The sequence below is a fragment of the Giraffa tippelskirchi genome, chromosome 7 (genome assembly GCF_054371585.1).
Source record: "Giraffa tippelskirchi isolate mGirTip1 chromosome 7, T2T-mGirTip1v1.2.pri, whole genome shotgun sequence".
NCBI lineage: Eukaryota > Metazoa > Chordata > Mammalia > Artiodactyla > Giraffidae > Giraffa > Giraffa tippelskirchi.
Genome location: NC_137281.1, coordinates 39,224,172 through 39,245,402, shown reverse-complemented (window position 1 = coordinate 39,245,402; position 21,231 = coordinate 39,224,172). Strand labels below are relative to the sequence as shown.

The 21,231-nt window shown below is 43.7% G+C and overlaps 1 long non-coding RNA gene across 2 annotated transcripts in view; it reads left to right on the top strand.

Moving 5' to 3' along the window:
* The first annotated feature begins 8,622 nt into the window (after positions 1–8,622).
* Positions 8,623–21,231, top strand: part of LOC145515032 (uncharacterized) — a 43,975-nt gene continuing 31,366 nt past the window's right edge. For both annotated transcript variants that reach the window (XR_014060637.1, XR_014060636.1), the window contains exon 1: positions 8,623–8,743. This is a non-coding gene — a long non-coding RNA (uncharacterized LOC145515032). The remainder of the gene's footprint in view (positions 8,744–21,231) is intronic.

Genomic DNA, 21,231 nt, shown 5'->3' with positions numbered 1-21,231 from the left:
TCCCCCTTCTTCATGGCTAACAGAGCCTTGATTTTTGTTGAGGAGGAGTCTTGCCCTTCAGTGGTTTCCTGTTGTTCTTGGGGCAATATAGTCACCTTGGGCCTGGCATGGCAGGACCTATCTGTCCAGCCCCATAGGCCCCAGGCTCCAGCCACTCACATTCTTTTAATGCCTTGGACATGTGATGCTTTCCCAGTCTGCCCCACCACAAGAGGGGGCTTGGGTGTTCCCTTTGCCTGCACCATCCTTTTCTCAAAGAGTCGGGACACAGTGACTAAACAACAACAACACATGTCTCTGCTCAAACACCACTTCTGAGGGCAATTTTCTGTCTTTGTGGGAGAGGACTTGTTAGTATCTATCTCTATACTATATAGGAAGCTCCATGAGGTAGGCACTATGTCTGTTTCATGGTTCCTGGCCTCCCCAGCATCCAGTGCAATGCCTGCGTGTGGTGGGTATGAAACAGACCCTTGACAAATGAAGGGCAGAAGCAACTCAGTTCAGTTCAGTCGCTCAGTTGTGTCCAACTCTTTGCGACCCCATGGACTGCAGCACGCCAGGCTTCCCTGTCCATCACCAACTCCCAGAGTTTGCACAAACTCATGTCCATCGAATCGGTGATGCCATCCAACCATCTCATCCTCTGTCGTCCCCTTCTCCTCCTGCCTTCAATCTTTCCCAGCATCAGGGTATTTTCCAGTGAGTCAGTTCTTCACATCAGGTGGCCAAAGTACTGGAGTTTCAGCTTCAGCATCAGTCCTTCCAATGAATATTCAGGACTGATTTTTTTAGAAGCAACTAAAGTATATTTAAAATACTGACCAACCTGCATGCCCTCAGATCTGCACCAAGAAAGGAGCTGATTATGAAAATGAGGATGATTTATTTAAACGGAAATGAAGAGGTAGCCTTGAGATACCATTTCTTCAAGACTAAAATATAAAGTACTAAGAAGAAAAAAAAAAAACTACTAACCCTAAACCTTACCTGCAAAACATTTTTAATAACTTCATATTATATTCATTAGTCTAACCTTTTGGAGCATATCTGATATTTGTGTCAAAAGATGAATTCTTGGGACTTCCCTGGTGGCCCAGTGGTTAACACTCCATGCTCCCAATGCAGGGGGCGTGAATTTGGCCCCTGGTTGGGGAACTAGGATCCTGCATGCCACGTAGCCAATAAATAAATAATAAAAAATAAATTTATAAAACATGTTTAAAGAATTTTAAATTATTTAAAAAGAATTCTTGCATCAGGACTTCAGTAGACATGTGATCTCTATGAGTAGTCAAGACTCCTGCTCATGTTCTAATAAGCAAAATAGTCACTGAATCCATTTTTCTTTTGGTCTTTGGGAAATTAACTGTACAAAGCCAGTTTAGATCACTGATTTACTACTAAAGGAAGGCCTGAACAGAAGGAAAGGGCCAAATGATGGTTGGTTGAAATGTGTGTTTCATATACATGAACCAGTATTTTAAGCTCACTCCATTTACCTCCTAAATCCTTTTCTGAAAGGCAGATTCCTATATAATATGGTATGTGTATCACCGTTTACATGATTATTGTTAAAGATTCATGAGATGATTATATAACTGTGCATTTATTTTAATACATCAGAGAAAAAAGCAACAACACATCACTGCCAAGGCTTTATGGATAGTAATGTTTAGGATGAGACCACAGTAAGGTTTTTTTTAAAGTGAGTAGGTTTAAGGGAGGATATTAAGTATTATAATGATCCTCAAATATGGCAGAAATCATGAATTTTTGACTATGATTTAAGTTTGAGAAACTGCTATAGAGGATGGTGTGGCTTTTATCCTTTCTACATCCTCACTGATAATGACAGTTTTTGCTTATAACATCACAAATGTGCTTCTAGTTTGGGGTTGCATCACATTTTCTTCCCTGACCTAGTTCCTAGAACTCCCGACTCTTGAATAAATTAGTGAGTGGATGGTTGAATTGCTGGATAGATGAAATAGATAGATGAATTGTACAGAATACAATATTTCAAATCTAAATCGGAGTAGCTGACAGACCACTGTGAATATTTATGCCTTAAGGAAAAGCAATCAATATACAACATTGCAGTTCATAGAGGGCCAGAAGAGAACCGATTTTCTTTTATAACCAAACAGGGCTTTGAACGTGGCATGACACTGCAAATAACCACCCACTTTCTTAGCGAGCTTCTGGCTATTCCACCAGCCACAAGAACTCCTGGCATTGTATGCAAGTTCTTGTACACAAGAACTTATTGGCACTGTATGCAAAATCACCTCACTCTGCCGTTTCAGAGCATTTGGAGAGATGACAAAGGCTTAAGGTTAGTTTTAACCAGAGTGGTAGATTTCAGGACAGGAAAAAAACGGAGAGAAAGCAATATTCATCCATTAGTAAATATTGATAATTCAGGGTCTGCTGTGGGCAGAGTACTGTTCCTGACATAGACACCTTTCTTTCTTACAATGGGTAAACAGAGATCTGTGAAGGCCAAGAAGTCCCAATGATTTTGAGTCTGCCACCCAAAGTAAATGATGTTGTCACTATCATTTCTATGTTCCAACTTTCTATTAAAAATTTTCAGTCATACAGAAAAGTAGAGTAAAAGGACTATCCTTAAACTCACCACCCAGGTTCAACAACATATTAATGGTGTAATAGTTCTCCTGTATTTCCTTTTACTGTCTAATTTTTTCCTCCCAAATCATTTAAAAATAAGTTGCAGAGGAAGACCAAGATGGCAGATGGGGAACTCACCTCCCCCACAAACACATCAAATGTGTCTACATGTGGAACAATTCTCACTGAAAACTAACTGGAAATTGGCAGAAAGATATGTTCAATCAAGGCTGTAAGATCCACATGGAACTGGGTAGGAAGGGAAGAGAACCCGTCTGGTCAGGACCTGTGCCCCTGGGAGAGGACTCAGAATAGGAGGGGGATTACATGGGCTGAGATCCTCCCTGGGGAGTAAGCAGTTTGAACCACATATTGGCCACACCAGCCCTGGGGGAGTAGGTCTGACTCCAGGAAGATGAGTCCATCTGGCTGGCCGGAAGGCCGGTAGGACTAACAGGTAGGCTGTGGGAAGCCTGGACTTCACCTGTGAGGACTGCATACATGCTTGCTTACTCCCAAGAAAGGGCAGAGAGGGCAGATTGAAACTGCCTGGGGTGCTAGCAGGTTTCTTCACCCACCCTGGCACTCAACTCAGCCTAAGCTGAGCATCCACACCAGCCCTGCCCGCTCTGCAGCACAGTTCCACACCAGAGGGCTGCAGAGGCCAAGGGGAGAGCTCAGTTGTGAGGGACAAAGGTGGCTTGGACCCAGGATGGCTTCTGGGGGGGGCAGCCATTATAGAACCTCAAAAAACCCTGGATTGCTAAAGCAAATTTGAGAAAAAAGAAGAAAGCTGGAGGTATCATACTCCCTGACTTCAGACTATACAACAAAGCTACAGTAATCAAAGCACCATGGTACCAGCACAAAAAACAGATGCAGTGATCAATGGAGCAGAATAGAGAGCCCCATAAATAAATGCACACACTAATGATCAATTCCTGCCTTGAGAACCCCATGAACAGTATAAAATGGTCAATTAGTCCGTGACAAAGGAGGCATGAATATATACACTGGAGTAAAGACAATCTCTTCCATATGTGGTTCTGGGAAAACAGGACAGGTGCATGTAAAAGACTGATAGTAGAACACTTTCTCACACCATATACACAAAAAGACTCAAAGTGGATTAAAGAGATAAACATAAAACCTGAAACCATAAAACTCCTAGAAGAGAATATAGGCAGAATACCCTTTGACACAAATTGTAGCGATATTTTTTGGATCTGTCTCTAAGGCAAAAGAAACAAAAGCAAACTATAAACAAATGGGACCTAAATTTGTTAAATTTGAGAACTGTTGCTCATCAAAGGAAATGATCAACAAAACAAAAGGCAACCTACTCAATGGGAAAAAATATTTGTAGATGAGATGGACAAGGCATTAACATCCAAAATATAAAAACTGCTCATAAAACTCTGTATCAAAACAAACAACCCAATTTAAAAAATGGGCCGAATACCTGAATAGACATTTTCCCAAAGAAGATATACAGATGGCCAACAGGCAAATGAAAATATCTTACTGTAGCTAATCATGAGAGAAATGCAAATCAAAACCACCATGAGGTATCACCTCACACCTGTCAGAAGGACAGTCTTCAAAAAGTCTACAAATGACAAATGTTGGCAAAGATATGGACAAAATGGAGCCATAGTCCTCTATGGAAAATAGTGGCAAGTCCTCAAGAAAATAAAAATATAGCTACCATATGATCCACAGATCCCACTCCTGGGTATTATATCTAAAGAAAATGAAAACACCTATTTAAAAAGATATATGCCTGTCAGTGTTCGTAGCAGCATTATTTACAATAGCCAAGATATGGAAGCAACCCATGTGCCCATCAACAGATGAATGGATAAAGAAGACGTGGTGTGAGTGTGTGTGTGTGTGTGTGTGTATGTGTGTGTATATACACACACAATGGAATATATATATACATATATATATACACACAATGGAATATATATATACATATATATATACACACACACAATGGAATATATATATACATATATATATATACACACACAATGGAATATATATATACATGTATATATATACCCATTCAATGGAATGGGTATTTTGGCTCATCCTTTAAAAAAAGAATGGAATTCTGCCATTTACAACAACGCAGATGGACGTAGAGGGTATTATGTTTAGTGAAATATGTCCAATTGAGAAAGAAAAATACTGTATGATATCACTGATATGTGGAAATTAAAAAATTAAATAAATGAATAAATCTAACAAAATAGAAACAGACTCACAGATATAGAAACCAAACTAGTGGTTACTAGTGGGGAGAGGAAAGGGGGAGGGGCAAGAAAGGGTGGGGGATTAAGAGATACAAACTACTTTGTATAAAAAAAATAAGCAATGAGGATATATTATACAGCACAAGGATATACAGCCACTATTTTGTAACAACTTTAAATGGAAAAAAAAGGGGCTTCCCTGGTGGCTCAGAAGGTAAAGAATCTGCCTGCAGTGCAGGAGACCTGGGTTTGATCCTCCAGGGAAGACCCCTGGAGGAGGGCATGGCAACCCACTCCAGTATTGCTGCCTGGAGAGTCCCCATGGACAAAGGAGCCTGGCGGGCTAAAGTCCATCGGGTCGCAGAGGGTCGGACACAACTGAGTGACTAAGCACAAGCACAATCTATAAAGATATTGAATCACTATGTTGTACACATGAAACTTTCGTACTTTAAATCAACTATATTTCAATGAAAAAAGATAAGCTGAGGTCATCGTGAACTTCACTCCTAGGTACCTCAGCATGTATCTCCTAAGGTCTAGGACATTCCCTTGCCTACAGGGCCATGGTCACCCTTGAGAAAATGCTCTAAATTCCTAGCCTCATTGCATGCCCATACCTATTTAAATTGTCCTTATTGTCACATATCATAAAAATGCTTTTTATTGCTATCATTTTCTGAAGCCATGATCCAATCAAGATTTATTCATTGTGCTTGGTTGTTACATCTCTTTAATCGCTATTATAGAACAATTCTTCCTCCTGCCCCCATAACTTGGACCACCGGAACAGACCAGGATGGGTATTTTGTGATTTTGTTTACCTTGATCCTCTATCCCTGATTTATTTATTTATTATTTTTGGCTGTGCTGAGTCTTCCTTGCCACACATGGGCTTTCTTTAGCTGCAGTGAGTGGGAGCTACTCTTCATTGAGGCACGTGGGGTTCTCCTTCAGTGACTTGTTGTGGATCACGGGCTCTAGGCACACGGGTTTCGGTAGTTGCAGTACATGGACTCAGTAGTTGGGCACAGGCTCAGATGCTCCATGGCATGTGGGATCTTCCTGGATCAGGGACTGAACCTGTGTCCCCTGCATTGACAGGCGGATTCTTAACCACTGGATCACCAGGGAAGTCCTATCTCTGTATTTCTTGAATACAGTAAGGGCTGAACACCTGATTAGATTTAGCATTTCTGGCAGGAGTACTTTGTGGGGGAGGAGTTTATTTTGACTCCTTGAACTACTGATTCAGCAGAATTGCATCCTAATGATTATGTGTGAACAATTAAAAACAGAAATATTGTCTGTGCTAACACAAGTTGCTTGACTCTCTGGCAGTGTAAATAGTAGTAAAATTTGAAGTTTCCATTGGATATTTTGACCATTGCTACTTCTCACTCTTAAGGCTGACTTCCTGTCAATGACTTTTGTCCTCACAAATATCAATGAAGCCATAAAATCACACTTGCTATGTGGCCACTTGCTGGGTACTTAATGCCAGCTTAGTTGTGGTGGTGGTGGTGTATTCGATAAGTCGTGTCTGACTCTTTGCTAATCCACAGACTGCAGCCCACCAGGCTCTTCTGTCCATGGGATTTTCCAGGCAAGGAGACTAAAGCAGGTTGCCATTTCCTTCTTCAGGGGATCTTCCCAACCCAGTGACTGAACTGACGTCTAATGTATCTCCTGCATTGGCAGGTGGATTCTTTACCACTGAGCCACCTGAGAAATCCGCCAGCTAAGTTGAGTCTGGTTGAAAAAAGAAACTGAACGTGGCTCAGAAGACACTAGGTGGAACAGGGTGATTGCGGTGCTAGCAACTCTTAGTGAGGGGAAGAAGGGGGCCTCCTAAAGATTATGTTTATGCAATTCACAAATGTTCAATTTGCTACTTTACATCTGCAGCCAAGCCTGGCCTCAGGTTCCTGCTAACTGATACACTGTAAATCTTAAGGACACTCACTTTTTTCTCTCTTTTTGATGTGTCAAGGTACCAGACATTCCCTAGTGTGTGGAGTAAGGAAAATGAAGACTGCTTGAAGGAACAGTAAAGCCTGGTGCACTGTTGCTTTCTGTGGCAATGTGACTCTAAACAAAGGTGACAGCAGAGACTGTTACTGTATATCCTAGTGGGTTCTTATGAATGTATTTGTATTTTCTCTAGTAACAAGCAGCAGTTTCTCCTGACACCATTTATATGCCCTTCCCTTTCAGTTGACAGTAGCTGGCAAACCTTGCCCTGCTTCGCCAAATACAGCTTCAAGCAGGGGAAGGTGCTGGGTGAGTAAATTATCCAAAGGGGGTCGACCTTAGCACCTCCTGGTGGTGGGTCGAGTGCCCTCTGGTGGCCAATTGGAAGAATGCATGTAGCAAAGCAGGAATTAATTTACTGGAGGATGTTTGTTCTAAAGAATACTATGTGTACATTTTAAATAGGTCCCTGCTCTTGAAACCCAGTGCCTAGATCCCTATTCTTTAAAAATTCACAGCCAAAAGAGTTACGTTTCCCTTACACAAAGTTGCTTATTAGTCTCAACTTCTCCATCAAGTCCCCCAGAGATAAGAAACAGATTCAAGAGAGAGATAAAAATCTCTCTGAAACTTTCATGGAAGATGCCTTCAACAACATGCTGTGAGTATTATTCCAGAAGCCATTCCCCAGGGCTGCCCCACTGAAGAAAGGTCGTCCCTTTGCCCCCCATAAACTCCCCATTGGTATTTTTGGGCTTGACTTTATCCCTGCACTACTACCTTCCTCTCACCCCCATCAAAACCAGAACTTGGAATCTTTATTCCCTAAAACATGAACGACTAAAGAAAGCTGAACCTTCTGCACAGTCTGGGACCCAAAGCCCGGAATTAGAGATGAAACGCTCACGGTGGCATTTCCGGCACTGACCCAGAGCACGCTGACCGATTCTATCCTCCAGACGAGGTGGTCTGGGGAGTGAAGGGTGGGGGGAAGGGATTAGGAGAAATTGGGGGCTGGGATGAGCGGGTGACTGCCACACCCCCTCTCCAAGGCTCTACACATGTACGGTTCAAGGGCTGCGACACTGCTGAGGAAAAGGCCGGCCCAAATATGCCCACATGACAGAGGACGACGGTGATCAACTGGGCATCAGATTTGTGTTTCGGTAGAAACTCAGGAGCAGAGGTGTCCCTGGGCGATGCAGCATTCCCAGTGATCCCAGTCACTCAAGAGTTAGGCCATCCCCTGAGGGTCACGTGATCCGGCGTCTCAGGACAAATATTTATCTTAATCATTGATGAGTGGAGGCTGCACTGGTCTGCTGCTATGGGCAGGCTCCTTCCATAAAGCAGAATAACCCAGGTGATGAGCCCGCTGGGGTCACCTGGGGAAATCCCAACTTCCAGGAGGGTTTGAAACTGCCATCCATCCACATCCTCACAGCCTGTATCTGGGTGTGCTGGGGTCTTTCTATCTTAAATCCCAGCATGGGGTGCAGTAGGAGGCCCTGTCTACACCCACAGTGGGAGTGCTCCCCTATCTCTTCCCTCCTGGAAGAGCCACAGTGACTTAACACAGCCACAGCTCTTTGGCTGATTAGAGGATGTGTTGCTATTGCTTGCTGACCAGAAATATCACCCAGCGGCAGAATGCAAGGTCACACACACAGAGAGGAAGGGGGGCAAAGAATTATGCCACTGAACAGATAATCCCTAAGCCATTCATACGCCTCCACTGCTCTGACTCCACTCCACTGCGATGTGGTCCAAGCCACCATGACCTGGATGACATCTCTCATCTGAATGAGGGCACCGGCCTCCCCACTGGGCTCTGGCTTCCCCCGCCTCCTCTCAGTCTGGCCTCAACACTGCAGGTACAGTGAGCACATTCCATCTCAAGTCAGGCCACATCACTGTCTGCTCAAACCTCCCACGGTTTCCCATCTCAGGTAGACTAAAGGCCTAAGAGACTCCAGGTAATCTAGCCACTGCTACTGACTCACCTGTGTCCCGCTCCTCCTCTGACTCTGTTGTTTAGTAGAATACAACTGATTTTTGTATGTTGGTTTTATATCCTACAACTTTACTGAATTCACTTATTATTTCTAACAGTTTCTCAATGGAATGCTTACTTAGCATAGTCCACATATAAGATCATGCCATCTACAAAAGAGATATAATTTTACTTCCTTTCCAGTTTGGATGTCTTTCTTTAGTTTTCCTTCTTTCTTTCGCCTAATTATTTTGGCTAGGATTTCTAGGGTTGCGTTGAATTGAAGTGGCAAGTGGGCATGCCTGCCTTGCACCCAATCTAAAAAGGAGATCTTTCAGTTTTTCACCACCAAGTATGATGTTAGCTGTGAGTTTTTCATACATGGCCTTATTTTGTTGAGGTAAATCCCTTCTATACCTGATCTGTTAAGAGTGTTTTTTTTTTAATCATAAAAGGGTGTTGAATTTTGTCAAATGCTTTTCTGCATCTACTGAGATGATCATGTGACTTTTATCCCTTATTTTGTTAACGTGGCATTATCACATTGTGGTATTATCAACTTGCATATGTGGAGCCATCCTTGCATCCCAGCAATAAATCCCACTTGGTCATGGTATGTGATCCTTTCACTGTGCTCTTGAGTACAGTTTGCTCATATTTTGTTGAGGACTTTTGCATCTATGTTCACCAATCTTTTCCATCTTCTGCTCAAACACCTTACCAGTGAGGTCTTTCTTGACCACCATATTTAACATTTAACTCCTCCCTACCCTCTATACCTGCTCTATTTTACCCCTTAGCATTTATCACCAAGCATACTAAATATTCACATGTTTGTTTATGGTCTATCTCTCCCACCTCCATCTCAGACCCATATTATGGCAGGGATTTTTATTTTTTGTCTGTTCTGTCACTTCTATAGCCCTTTTACCTTAAAAAAAAAAAAAAAAAGGTGTGGCACACAGCAGGCAAATGATGGGTTGAATTGTATCCTTCTGAACTTGTTATGGTGAAGCCCTTACCCCTAGAACCTCAGAATGTGGTTATATTTTGAGATGGGGCTTCAGTGAGTTAAGTTAGCATGAGCCCTAATCTGACTGGTGTCTTGGTAAGAGGAGGAAATTTGGACACACAAGGAGACGTCCTGAACTCACACTCTTAGACGGATGACCATGTGAAGTAGTAGTAAGAGGGATGCCTCAGGAGAAACCAATCCTGCCAGCATCTCGATCTTGGATGTCTAGCCTCCAGACTATCAGAAAGTAAATTTCTGCTGTTTATGCTACCCAGTCAGTGGTATTTTGTTATGGCAGTGTGAGAAAACTAATATAGCATGTAAATATTTGTTGACTGAATATCTTCGGAAGGCCTGAAACAGCTGTATCCTTCTTTTTCTCCTTCCCACGTTAAGATGAGTGTCCATCGGGTATCTCTTCCTGGAGGGATCTGTTGGCCCCAGGGAAAGCTGGCCTGTGAGGAAGGTTTCCCCATACTTGTACCAACATGTGGATGGGCCACATTGGAGCTTTTCAGGAGCTGATGGTACCAAAGTGCTTCTAATGATGCTTTATCCAATGGCCTGCAGTGTAGGTCAGCAGAATTGGCCATCTCCTTTGATGACTCTCTGACCACAGTTAAAATCAGAAAACCCCATAAACCAGAAGGGGCTGTAAAGGTCCCTGTAGTAGTGGTAGCAGATGTGGTGGTGATAGCAGCTGTAATTATTGTTGCTGCTAACATTTAGTGAGCTTTTACTCTGGGTCGGTGTGGTAAGCACTCTGTAAATCTTAGCTCTTTAATCCTTGGGATAGTCCGGTGAGATGGGACCTTGCACTGCCCCTACCTCGCAGATAAGGTAGCTGAGGCTTGGAGAATGAGGCCACAGTCAGTGAGAAAGAGCAGAAATCGAATCTGTTTTTATTTTCTGACTCTCACCAAGCTCTGCTCCTCCTCCTCCAGATAACAGCACCCTAAGTTCTCTCGAGAAGTCAGCCTCCTAACTTGTTCTTTGTCCAGGTGATTCAGACGGGACTGACCCCATCCCCTCAACCCAGTTCCAAGTGGGCCAGGACTGACCAATCAGAAGACTCCGTTCCTTCCAACTCTCCACTGCACCACTGATTCAAGGATGGTCACATGATACAAATTAGTCTAGAGAGGCCCCGCCCTGTGGTTTTTGAACATCTGGGAGAAGTCCTGGGTATAAGAAACTCCCATTACTAAGGATGAGAGAATGTCAGCCCTGGACACTATCTTCAGCAAGACTCAGTTCTTTTACCATATGACCCAGTAATCCCACTCCTGGGCATAAACCCAGAGAAAACCATAATTCAAAAAGACACATGCTCCCAAATGTTCACTGCAGCACTGTTTACAATAGCCAGGACATGGAAGCCACCTAAGTGTCCATCAACAGAGGGAAGGATAAAGAAGATACGGTATATATACATATACACAATGGAATACCACTCAGCCATACAAAGGAATGAAATTGGGTCATTTGTAGAGATTTGGATGGATCCAGAGTGAAGTAAGTCAGAAAGAGAAAACTAAATATTGTATATTAATGCATATATGTGGAATCTAGAAAAATGGTATAGATTATCGTACTTGCAAAGCAGAGATAGAAACACAGACTTAGACAACAAATGTACTGATACCAAGGACGGGAGGGGAGGTAGGACTGACATTTACATACTGTTGATACTATGTATACAATAGATTATCACTATGAGACCCTACTGCAGTGCACAGGGGACACCGTTCAGTGCTCTGTGGTAACCTAGGGAAGGACTCCAGAAGACGGGATATATGTGTACGTATAGCTGATGCTCTCTGCGGTACAGCAGACTCCAAGAAAAATTAATTTAAAAAAGACTCAGTTCTTCAAGTCTCTCAGTTGAATGGTTCCTGCAGGAGAATCCGATGGTTCTAGAAGAGGCCAGGCCTCCACGCCTTGTCAGTTGTCTGTGGCTGTGAGGGGTGAAGAGGGACAAAGATCACCCCTTAGCACCAACCACAGATGCTAAGAAAACAGGAAACGAGAAACCGAGATCAAAACTCTTGACGGTCACAACCTTTCTGTGGGTGAAAATGGGCCCCAACATCTTGGCCCCTACAACCATCTCCATTGATTCTGTGACCTGCCTTTGCCAACAACACGTTAACAGAATTCTCTAAGCTGCGGGCACAAGGCAGATAGCCCAGCAGAGAACGTGAATATGTGAATCAAGCCAGGTCTGAGTTAATAGATCTAAAACTTCTGGTGCTGTGGCCAGGCCCTCTGCCTGCCTAGTTACGTTGCTTCTAAAACATCACAGGGGACTTCCCTGATGGTCCAGTGGCTAAGACTCTGGGCTCCAACGCTTGCAACTCCTACAGGGCAGCTAAATATTGCCCCTCTGGGCTTGATGAGCATATTTCTATGAATAATTCTGGGCAATGTACCAGCCATCAGCCTGTATTTGGGTGGTGGCACCAAGGAAACAAAAACTTAGAAAACATGTCGTTTTGTGGGAGGGATAAATAAAGAGTAGAGGTAGCATTTGACTTCAGAAAGCTTGCAGTCTAGTCAAAGAGATCTGACAAATGCAAGAGAAAGTGGTTAATGAGCAGGTCCTTCCTTGGACGGACCCAAGCGGGGCTCTGTCAAGGGCACACGCGGTGCCAGCGGTAGATGGCCGCAACTTGAATAGCTTGAGACAGGAATCATGCACTGGCGAGAAACCCAGGACGGGAAGGAGGGCGTCTCTTTGACTTGGAAAAACCCTCTCTCACAGCCCTCTTGGTTTGGCCGAGTGGTTCCTGAAGGCATTCTGACTTCTGTCTTCTTTACCCAGGAGAAGGATCACATTATATATGTATACACACACACACACACTATATGTTTATATATAAATATTATTATATAATAATAGTTTATGTAGTTATTATATAACTATTATATAATATATAAACATATACGATGTATATATAATATATACTATATATATAATGTATGCAGGCATGAGTGCTCAGTTACCTTAGTTGTGTCAGACTCTTTGCAACCCTACAGACTGTAGCCTGCCAGGCTCCTCAGTCTGTGAGATTCTCCAGGCAAGAGTATTGGAGTGGGTTGCCATGCTCTCCTTCATGGGATCTTCCTGACCCAGAGATCGAACCCAGGTCTCCTGCATTGCAGGCGGATTCCTTACCACTGAGCCACCAGGAAAGCCCATGTAATGTGTATGTGTCTGTGTATATATATGTGCATGTGTGTGTGTATATAAATTTGGTTGGAACCCGGGCCCCCTGCATTGGGAACACAGGGTCTTAATCATGGAACCACCAGGGAAGCTCCTCACATTTTATTTTTATTGAGTACAGCAAGCCCATGGGCAAGGTTCCATCGTCAGTATCTACAATATAACTTACAAAAATGGGAGAATGAGACAGGAGCCCACTCAAGAATGAGAGGGTCCGTCCGTCAGCTGTGGCCTTCTGTGCATCTCTATTCATTTTCCTGCAGTTCTGCCACCTCTTCCTGATCTCAGGGAGAATCTCAACGAAAGTTCTCTCAGAGTAAGTGCTTCAGAGGAGTGAATGGGAGCACAGTGGTGCCTGGGCAAAATTTAGTGGTGCCTTAGGGAGGCCTCCTCCGTCTGCCAGGGTCTTCCTCTGGTGGGGCAGGTATCTACCCTTACTTCTGCTTATAGCTGGGACAGCTGACAGTGTGTCGTGAAAAGGGGGCATGGAAAAGATGGGTCTCAGCACAAAACAGTGGTCACGATATGCCCCTTGGGTTGGTTTGACAGTCACGGGGACACTGAGGATTCTCCAGTGACAGCAAATACTTCTGCTCGTCCCCTGCCTTCTGCTAACCACACACCCATGAAGTCCTCGCAATGGTGGAAGAAGGGGCAAGGTCCTGTGTCAAAGGGGCAGCCTTGTCTGAAATAGGATCCCGACAGATCATACACATTCCAGCGCCAGAGAACTCTCAGTGGATGGTCAGGCATGACGACTTCTGCATAACTCAGGCTGGGCTGCTGCTGTGTCAACAAGTTAGTAACTTTGCAGCCTAGCCTGCTGAAGGGTGGGGACTCCAGGTTCAGAGGTGTTTCCTGGCACACCCACCCGTGCAGGAGCCTGGAAGAGCTGGAGCCAAGCTTCAGCTTCTCCCATGGTCAGACCTTCATGAGAACACACACAGCCGCCTACACACTCATGTGTCAAGACACAGTGCTTCTTATTTCTTTCCAGCCAACCCATTGCTCCGGCAACAACAGGACATCTGACAACCCGTAGTCAACTGCCTGAGTGTCAAGATTCTAGAGAGTCCCTTGGACAGCAAGGAGATCAAACCAGTCAATCCTAAAGGAAATCAATCCTGAATATTCATTGGAAGTACTGATGCTGAAGCTGAAGCTCCAATACTTTGGCCACCTAGTGCAAAGAGCCGACTCATTGGAAAAGACCCTGATGCTGGGAAAGATTGAAGGCTGGAGAAGGGGGCGACAGAGGATGAGATGGTTGGATGGCATCACTGACTCAATGGACATGAATGTGAGCTAGCTCCGGGAGATAGTGCAAGACAGGGGAGCCTGGCGTGCTGCAGTTCATGGGGTCCCAAAGAGTCAGACACGACTTAGCAACTGAATAACCACCCCAGGAAAAGGTCTTTGTTGCCACAACTTTGAGTCTTTTTGCTCCTGAGAAACAGAAAAACCACCCAAGGCTGCAGGGAAGTGGGGTTGGTGGAGCCGCGATCAAGGAGTCCATTCCCCATCTCTTTCCTGCCATGATTGTCATGCTCAGCTGGAACATGGGTCCCCTCTCCCACACTGTGTACGGAGAAGCTTGGTTGCAATTCCCTCACGTCTTCTGGCTCTCAACTTGTTGGTGTTAAAGATCTCAAGTGAGAAAGAACTTTAAAGATAAAATAGTGCAATCCTCCGATTTTGGAGACCGAGGGAGGTGAAGCGAGGTTTACCATCTCATAGTTTATCAGTTGTATACGTGGTGGTGCATGGGCCTGAGTGTGTGTGTACGTGTGTGTGTGCAGTGTCTGTGCAGTGTCTGTGCAGGGAAGGGTCAGAGGAGCCGGGAGGTGGGGAGAGAAGTGCAGAGAGTATGTCTCTTTCCTTTCACAGATCACCCCAGAGATTTCCCTGACTTTACAGGTGGAACTGAAAATAAATGGATTAGCCAGGTGGATAAACCTGTATTAAAAACTTTCTGAAAAATCAATTTGAGAGAGAAGATTCGGGAGAATAAAATATGATCAACTGCGTCAGGTAGCTTGAATAAATCGATGCCTGCAGGTCTGGTAAACAATTTCTGATCTACGGCCCCCAGGGTCTCCTTGCTGGTGATAGTTACCTCGGTAATTGGACCGTGGGATGAGGCCAGGCCAAGGAGGAGAGGCATTGAAAATGATGTTTCTTCAAGTGAAAATTAATTTCTTTGCTGACCAACAAAGACCAAAGTAATTTCAGAATTTTAAGGATGACGAGACATCATAAAATCGTTTATGCTTTTCATTCCCTCTTGAAATTAAACATGGAAATGAAAGAAAAATGAGTCTCTCTGTCCCCATGCGTGATATTCCAGACACTGAGGCGGTCGGCTACTATTCAGAGGAGCATCCGATGGCTCCAGGAGCGGGGGAGGGGGAGCATCTCGCATCGGGGTACACAGAGTATACATCTGTGCATATGGCAGGAGGGAGATCAACACTGAACGTCAGAAAGGGCTCTCTCCTCTGCTCTGGACTTTCTCCACACAGCAGTTAGAGAGAAGTAGCTTTGGGCCCTGGAGTGGAATGAATCAGCCTCCAAAAAAAAGATGGAATGTACTGTCGAAATAAAATTAAGACCTAAGACTAGCTTTTCTATACAGAATGGATAAACAACAAGGTCCTATTGTATAGCATGGAGAACTATATTTAATATTCTCTAATAAATCATAGAAAATATTAAAAATAATATATACCTATGTAAAACAGAATCACTTTGCTGTACAGCAGAAATTAACCCAACATTGTAAATCGACTATATGTCAATTTTAAAAATTGATTAAAAAAAGAATCCACACAGGGAACCCAGTACTCTGTAATGACTTAAGGGAAAAGAATCTAAAAATGAGTGGATATATGTATATGTATAACTGATTTTCTTTGTCTGTATAGCCGAAACTAACACAGCATCATAAATTAACTATGCTGAAGAAAATTGTTTTAAAAAGAATCTAAACTCAGTGTTTATGCCAAATAATATCTCCTAATGTACTATTATTAGGATATGATGCAACAGGCCCCAAATTTCCTTATAAATCTTCATAAGGAATATTCAATACTTTTCTTATCAGTAGAATAAAGTGAATGTATGAATAACTAGCTTTACACAAATGGATAAACAACAAACAATATGCATGCAGCATTAACAAAACCTGTCATTGTCTTTGAAATCTGTAATTTCAGAAGTGTGTACACTTAGCGACAGTTGGAAATACTTAATTTTCTAAATGTAAATAAGAAAGACCTAAGGCTATAGTACACACCTTAGCGAAGAGGAAGGTGGGACATAAGAAAGAAAGGCAAGCGACAGGCTTGGCCCTGTAATGAAGGTGGTGTAGGCGTGTGTGATTTCAAGGACCTCAAAGTGCCACATGACGGCCAGAATGATCTTGACATGAATCAAAGCATCTCACTCTCCAGCGTAAACCAGTGGTGTGCCGGAGCCCCCTCTTTCCGGCTTGAAATGTTTGGTTTTAGAAAATGCCCTTTGGGGCTTCCCTGGTGGTCCAATGGTTACGACTTCCAGTGCTGGTGTGTGGGTTGGATCCCTGGATGAGGAGCTAAGATCCGACATGCCTCATGACCAAACAACCAAAAACATAAAACAAAGCAATAATGTAACAAATTAAAGACTTCAAAAATGGTCCACGTTGAAAAAAAAAAACTAAAAAAAAGAAAATATCCTTTAACGTGTAAAAAGCAGAACACTTGCAATAAAATGAATCCTGAGATTCAAAGAGCATCATTTTCACCCAGTGGATGGTCTTTTGTGCACACCCCTTCCCAGCCCTGGCTTCAGGGACCTCACTTCAGTAGCTTGAACTTGGTCATGATGGGGTATTTCCACCACTGAAATCTGTCTAAATGCCCAAGGGATTGAGGCACGTTTACCAGCGCACTGTTGCCAAAAAGTCTCCTTCCTCTTTAAACTGTAACCCAAGACATTCCGCTGTGGCCTCAGGGGCTCACCTCTCTACCTTCAGCTGGTATTTCTCTCCCTTCTCCTGCTCTGCACCAGCCCACAAGCCCTACACCTACTCCTTGAATGTTCTCTGTTCAACCTGTGTTCTATGCTTAGAGAATTCTTTCTTCAGATCCTTCTTCAGGCCTCAAATGTCACCTCCCCAAAGGCCTTCTCTAACCTCATCCTCTTCCATCACTGTTACAGCATCTGATTTTATTGTCTTTGCAGGATTCATGACTCCCTGAAATCCTCCTTTGTTTTCCTAATTGTTGTCCAGGCTACTGGTAGGATATACGCTTCCTGAGCATGGCGATCCTAACATTCTCATGTCTTCAAAATCCAGCCCTGATACATGTGAGGCTCTCCAACATAGCGGCTGAAATGAATGAATGAATAAATAGCTCAGAGCCTCAAATACCATCGTGGACCAGATATCCTTTTTTGTAAGTGTGGCCCCTCCTTTTCTGTTCTGAAAATAAATCATTTCAGGGACAATCCCACTTCCAGTCACTGAAACCCTTGAGGGAATAAGTTTATTAATGTATTTCCTCCTGGGCAAGAGGCCCAGAACAGTCTGGGCCATTGGAAGAGGGCAAGCAAAGAAACGGGCACCAAATACAGACTTTGCTCCTATAATTCTTCTGCTGAGTGACATTTCTGGGTGCTGTGTTGACAGCCACAGGCAATCTTACCTGTAATAAGAGTAATGCAAACTAAAACTCCATTTTTAAAAACTCTGCAATTGGGAAAGATGGAATAATTTAGTTACAGACTGTTGGAAAATGTGTCAAAACAGACACTCATATATTGCTTATAGGAGCTTAACTTCATACCACCTTTGGCAACTTCTATTACAAATCCAAATATTCAAGCCCTTTGACCTAACAATTCCACATCCATGAATTTATCCAAAAGATTTATGTTCACATGGGTGCAGAATTCCAAGCATGCAAGGTTATGAATTGTGGCAAAAGACTGGAAACAAGCTCTTCACTGGGGGCTGGGTTAGACAAATGAAGAAAATGAGCTACTACAGAAACAAAAAGGAATGAGGAAGTTCTTTATGCACTAACATGGAACAATCTTCAAGATACAGTAAATGAAGAACCATAGGCCTGTGATACCGCTTGTGTAAAAGCGGGCAAAGAGAGAAGTGGGTGTCCACAAAGACACACCAATACTTCCATATGCTAAGATGCTCTCAGGAAGAATGTACAAGAAAATGGGGGGACCTCCGTGGTGGTTCAGTGGCTAAGACTTAGCACTTCCAATGCAGGGGGACTGGGTTCAATCCCTGCTCAGGGAACTAGATCCCACACGCCGCAACTAAAAACCCCATAAGCCACAAAAAACAATCCTGTGTGCTGCAACTAAGACCCGGCACAGCCAAATTGAAAAAAAAAAAAAAAAAAGAAATTGGGAACCTGGTTGACTCTGGGTAAGGAGTCAAGTAGCAAAGGGGAAGGGTATGAAGAGGCCTTTTCACTCTGCTTGTTGAATCTGAACCGTGTAACTATATCTCTTATGCAAAAAAATAATTTAATTAAAAGTTTAAACTATAGATGTGGCCCTAGAGCAGTTACGAGAGAAAATTCTGCATTTCAGTCATCTTAAAATGTCAGCAGAACTTTTCCACCCAACGTTCTTCCCTGTAAAAGATGACCAGATGGGGAACAACTTCTAACCCCAGTGGCAACTGACCTGATGTTGCTGTCTTCCATGCCGGTTTCACCACTTGCTTCTGGCCTCAGGCCCAGGACTTCCTTTCTTTGCTTCTACACTCACTTGGGGATCTCATCCAGTCGACACACTCCCAATCTGAGTCTCCAGCCTGGCCCTCTTTGCCTGAACTCCAACCAAATGCCTACTCTGCGACTTTACCTGGACGTGGCCCTCTCATCTCCTCTGATACACGAATGCTCCACGGGCTTCTCCTGTTGTGTCATCCCTCTCTCACCTGTCTGCAATCTGGGTCGCCCCTGCCTCAGCTGCGTCCTGAATCCAGCAGCTTCTCACCCTCAACCCAGGCCATCGCCACTCTCTCTGCTCACGGGGACTTTTGTCAAAGCCTCCTAACCACTGAGTCTCCCTGTTTGCCCTGAAAACAGCCAATAGGATCCTGTTGAAACTTAACTCCGATCATGTCATTCTTCTGCCCTGAATGCTCAACACTGTCCCATCTCAGAACAAAATCCAAACTCCTTGCAGGGTCGCTTAAGACCTAGACAGTCTCCTGTCCTCGGCCCATCTTTGTGACCTCGCCTCCTACAAGTCTCCCACTCCGGCCTCAGCAGCCTTTCCGTTCTTCCTCAAAGATCCAGGCACAGGGCCCGTGCACTTGTTCTTCTCTCATTCATCCTGGAAAATTCTTGTCCCAGACAACTGCATGGCTTGCCTTCTCCCTTCCTTCAGGGCTTTACTCAAACACCACGTCCTCAGAGAGGTCTACCCTGGCCGCTCTATCTACAGTCACAACCCTTCCCCTACCTCCACCACCAGCCTCCTTTCCCCTGCTTGGCCATCACCCTTCTCAGTTTAATTCAGTTGCTCAGTCATGTCTGACTCTTTGCGACCCCATGGACCACAGCACGCCAGGTTTCCCTGTCCATCACCAACTTCCAGAGCTTGCTCAAACTCATGTCCATTGAGTCAGTGATGCCATCCAACCATCTCATTCTCTGTCGTCCCCTTCTCCTCCTGCCTTCAGTCTTTCCCAGAATCATGGTCTTTTCTAAAGAGTCAGTTCTTCGCATTAGGTGGCCAAAGTATTGGAGCTTCAGCATCAGTCCTTCCAATGAATATTCAGGACTGATTTCATTTAGGATTGACTGGTTGGATCTCCTTGCCGTCCAAGGCACTCTCAAGAGTCTTCTCCGACACTACAGTTCAAAAGCATCAATTCACCCTTCTCACCATCTACTAAACACGTGTTTTATTTCCCTGCCTTGTATATTATCTGTTTCCCCCTCTTGGATGTCCACTCTGCAAGGGCAGCGATATTTATCTGTTTTCTTCATGGCTGTTTCCCCAGAATTTAGAATAATGCCTGACACACAGTAGATGCTCAATAAATATGCATTGAATGAATCAATCATCCCCTTGGCTGGCTCTCTGGGGAGTGAGTGTCAGCTTCCTTGAGTTGGTGTTACATTGCTGAAAGGCAGAATTCAGTGGCAATCTTGATGGACCTAAGCCACATCACTGCTTATCATGCTGCTCACCTGTCCATCACCTGCATCACCACCAATGTCCCTGACTGCACTCAGCAGGAAGAGTCCTGTATATTCCTAATACCTGTTTTTTTTTTTAAATGGACATCCCCTAGTTTTTTTTTAATTTTTTAAATTATAGTTGATTTACAATGTTGTGTTAGTTTTAGTGTATAGCAGTGATTCAGTAATACATGCACACTATTCTTTTTCAGATTCTTTTCCCTTATAGAGATTATTACAGATATTAAGTAAAGTTCCCTGTGTTGCACAGTAGGTCCTTGTTGGTAATCTATTTTATAAAGTACTGTGTATGTTATTCTCCAGCTCCTAATTTGTCCCTCCCCCTGCCACATTTCCCTTTGGTAACCACATCTGTTCTCTATGAGTTTGTTTCTCTTTTGTAAATGAGTACATTTGTGTCATATTTTAGATTCCACATAAAAGTGATATCATGTGGTATTTATCTGTCTGACACTTTATTCAGCATGAAAATCGCTAGGACCATCCACTTTGCTGCAAATGGCATTATTTCCACTCTATTTTATGGCTGAATAATGTTCCACCATGGGCTTCCCTGGTGGCTCAGTGGTAAAGAATCCACCTGCCAATGCAGGAGATGCGGGTTTGATCCCTGATCCTCAAAAATCCTCTGGACAAGGAAATGGCAACCCACTCCAGTATTCTTGCCTGGGAAATCCCATGGATAGAGGAGCCTGGTGGGCTACAGTTCATGGGGTAGCAAAAAAGTCAGACACGACTTAGCGACTAAACAACAATATTCCACCGTGTGTGTGTATGTATGTATATGTATATATGCATAAATATATATACTAGTGATCTCCTAATTTTAAAAGCAGAAAATTAAAAAGTGCTCAAGCATTGAGGGCTTGGTCCACTCACCTTAAGAGTCACTGCTT